Genomic DNA, 4202 nt, shown 5'->3' on the forward strand with positions numbered 1-4202 from the left:
TATAATCAGAAGCTTGAATTTCTCAAGTTCCTCATTTCACAGCATATTATCACTAGCGGTCTGCTGGATGCTTCCTTGGTTCACTTTTATCCCTTATTCCCCACTCTTAAAATGCACCCTTCTACCTCGGAAAGAGTTCTGGTGTATATTTGTTTCAATATATTTTTCAAAAATGAGGTTTGTTGTTTGATGCATTTTTATTGATGTTTGATGAGTTTTTAATTTACATAAATGTTTTTGTGTTACATATTTCTTTTTCTGAACCCAATGGCATAGTTCTTAAGATCCATCTATATTGTTATGTATGCATCTGGTTCACCACTTCTTTTTTTTTTTAAAGATTTTATTTATTTATTCATGAGAGACACAGAGAGAGAGAGAGAGAGAGAGAGAGAGAGAGACAGAAACACAGACAGGAAGAAGCAAGCTCCCTGCAGGGAGCCAGATGAGGGATTCGATCAGGGACTCCAGGATCACACCCTGAGCCAAAGGCAGACACTCAACCTCTGAGCCACCTAGGCATCCGTGGTTCACCATTTCTAATTGTTGTGTGATACATCATAAAAGGCATTTTATACACTATACCTTTCCAGTTTCCTAGAGATGAACAACCACATTTCCATCAACATAATAAATTTGTACAATGAACACAATCATACAGTTCTCCTTATACATGTAGAGACAAAATTACACACCTAATGAGGGGCAGAACAAAAAGTTTCAAGCAGCTACAATTTCTCACTGTGTAATACTGCCTAGAATTGGCATGAATACCAACAATCAGGTAATTATTATGTACTAATTGGGAAAATGTAAAGATAAACTTTCTAAAACATAAAATGGTACCAAATGAATATGCTTAAGAGGGAAGGAATTAGAATGTTTTAACTATGCCTAAAACCAAAAAACAAAGGGGAGAAAATATTATTCAAGTAGACGTGGCACAAGATCTTTAGTATTCAAGCAGGAAATCCAGAATGTTCTTCAATTCCAATGGAAGCCTCTTCCACAGGTCTACTTTTAATGGACACAAAGAACAGCATAAAGGGCATTATATCTGGCCATAGCCCAAACTAGACAGGTTGGCTGCATTCTGGACATGCAATGATAAAATGGAGATTCATGCAGAGAATTGCACTTGGTGACAGCTGAAATTCTTTACGACTTTAAGATGTCCTTGTTTGACTTGTGAGTCTATATGCTGATTGTTTCACTCAATATTGTTAACAGAGACTAGAGACACAGTTGCTGCTCTCCAAGTCTAGTTAGGAGACAGGCAATAAACGCATAGTTGAATATGACAGGATCTTTGCACTGTGGGTTTCATTATAGAACCCACACAGACTTTTATCATAACACAGAAATGAGATTACTAAATCAGGCCAGGAAAAGAGAGAGGGGCTTCCTACAGAGAGTGATGCTCAGAATGAGGGGTGACAGGTACCTAAAGCCATGCCCTATGTCTGGAACTGCACATACCAAAGTACGCAAGTGAAGTAATAAATGATTTTATTTTATTGAACAATAAAACAATACTCTTTACAATAGCATTAAAAAGTCAAATATCTAAGAGTGTAAATTCACTCCTATATATTCAATAAATTTCATTAAATTATGAAAGATGTGCACAAATTTTACCCTGCCACTAAAGAGGGCACATGATGACATGAGCACTGGATGTTATACTATATGTTGGCAAATTGAATTTAAATAAAATATTTTTAAAAAGAATTTTGCACTGGAAACTGTAAGCATTTTTGAGAGGAATTAAAGAAGATATAAACAAGTGGAGAAATACACAATATTCATGGATTAGAAGGATCAATGTCTTAAAATGTTTATTTGCTTTAAATTAATCTAATAGTTCCAAAGGAATGCCTACCAAAATTAACAGCAAGTTTTTGGGGGAAGAAATAGAAAATCTAATTCTAAAGCTTTTATGGAAATTCAGAGCACCTAAAAGTGCCAAAATTATCTTGATGTAGAAAAGTGTTAAAGAACTTATATTACATTAAAAAAAAAAAAAAAAAAAAAAAAAAAAAGAACTTATATTACATGATTCCAAGATTTTCTATAAACACAATAATCAAGTCAATGTGGTATTGTGTAGGGGTAAAAGCATAGGTCAATAGAAGACAAGAAATAGACCCCTACTTTTGCAGTCAACTTATTTTTAGATAAGGGTGCCAAAATAATTTAATGGTGACAGGAAAATCTTTCAACAAATAGTGCTAGAAATACTGAATATTTTCATTGGGGAAAAAGAGTAATGTCAACTCCTGTCTCACAGCACAAATAAAGTAACTTGAGATGAATCAAAAGCCTGTATGAAAAAAAATTATAAATCTTCTAGAAGAAAATATAAGAGAAATTCTTTGCAACTTTCATTTAGATACAGATTGTTGAAACAAGACACAAAAAGGACAAATCATGACAAAAATAACTGATAAATTGGACTTCATCAAAATTAAAAGTTTTTGGTCATCATTGTTACCGTTAAGAAAATGAGCAGACAAAGCACAGATAGGGAAAAACTATTTGCAGAACATATATCTGATAAATACTTACATCCAGAACATAGTATTAATAAATTAATAAGAAAATAAACAATCAATTTTTTAATGGACAAAATACTTGGACAGCCACTTCACAAAAGACAATATGCAAGGGGCCAGTAAGTACATGAAAATATACTCACATCATTAATTGTTAGAAAAATGCAAGTTAAGTTAAAACCACAATAAGACACTATGACACACCTACCCAGAACAGTAAAATAAAAAAACAAAAAACAAAAAACAAATGTCAGTGGGGATGTAGATAGAAGAGTCAAAAGACACATGCAGTTTGGAGAACCATCTGGCAGGCTCTAGTAAAGATGACCATACAGCTACTCCATGGCCCTGCATTTCCAATTCTAGGCATTTGCCCAAGAAAAATAAATGATTGTTCACCAAAAGACTAGCATAAAAATATTCTTTTTTTTTGCATGAAAATATTCTTAAGAGCCTTCTTCATAATAATCTCAAACTGAAAGCAGCTCAAAGGTCCATCAACAGAAAAGTAGATTTTAAAATAGTGGCATAGTGCTCACTTCAGCAGCAGATATACTAAGATTGGAATGATATAGAGAAGATTAGCATGGCCCCAGTACAAGGATGATGTGCAAATTTGTGAAGCATTCCATATTTTTTTGATAAAGAAAATGTGTACACACACACATATATACATAGAGGAATATTACTCAGCCATCAAAAAGAATGAAATCGGGCAGCCGGGGTGGCTCAGTGGTTTAGTGCCGCCTTCAGCCCAGGGCCTGATCCTGGAGACCCGGGATCGGGTCCCATGTGGGGCTCCCTGCATGGTGCCTCCTCCCTCTGCCTGTGTCTCTGCCTCTCTCTCTCTCTCTTTCTCTCTGTGTCTCATGAATAAATAAATAAAATCTTTAAAGAAAAAAAAGGAATGAAATCTTGCCATTTGCAATGACATGGGTGGAAAGAGAGGGTATTGTGCTAAGAGAAATAAGTCAGAAAAAGAGAAATACTGTATGATTTCACTCATTCATATGTGGAATTTAAGAAACAAAACAAATGAACATAGGGGAAGGGAAGGAAAAATAAAATAAGATGAAAGCAGAGGGAGGCAAATCATAAGAGACACTGAACTCTAGGAAACGAACTGCGGGTCACTGGAGGGGAGGTGGTGGGGGATGGGGTAGCTGGGTGATGGGCATCAGGGAGGGTACGAGATGTAATGAGCACTGGGTGTTGTATACAACTGATGAGTCTCTAAATTCTACCTCTGAAACTAATAAAACCAATTGTGGCATATGCACACAATGGAATGCACAAAATAATATTGTCTATATGATTCCATTTATGAAGTTCCAGAATAGACAAAACTAATTTGCGGCAGTGAAGTTCAGAAAATGGTTGCCTCTAGGTAGGGGGATGGTGGATCGACTGGAAAAGGATATGGGGAAACTTTCTAGAGCACTGAAAATGTTCAGTATCTCACCCTGCAGATACAGTTGTCAAAACTCGTTGAACATCCCTTAGGATGTTTTTTATTTTATTGTATGTTAATTATATCAAAAAGAAGGGAGGGAGGGAGGAGGGATGGAGAGAGGGCAGGCAGCCAGGCAGGCAGACACACGGTCTGTTCAGAGAATCTTGAGTGATTGCTTATGCCTAGAACATTGG

At 35.8% G+C, this 4202-nt stretch overlaps 1 non-coding gene across 1 annotated transcript; it reads left to right on the forward strand.

Moving 5' to 3' along the window:
• Positions 1-3086: 3086 nt before the first annotated feature.
• LOC121488456 lies at positions 3087-3193 on the forward strand. The gene has a single exon (XR_005987084.1). It is a non-coding gene; the product is annotated as a U6 spliceosomal RNA (small nuclear RNA).
• The last annotated feature ends 1009 nt before the right edge of the window (positions 3194-4202 follow it).

Source organism: Vulpes lagopus, chromosome 3, assembly GCF_018345385.1.
Source record: "Vulpes lagopus strain Blue_001 chromosome 3, ASM1834538v1, whole genome shotgun sequence".
NCBI classification, from domain to species: Eukaryota; Metazoa; Chordata; class Mammalia; order Carnivora; family Canidae; genus Vulpes; species Vulpes lagopus.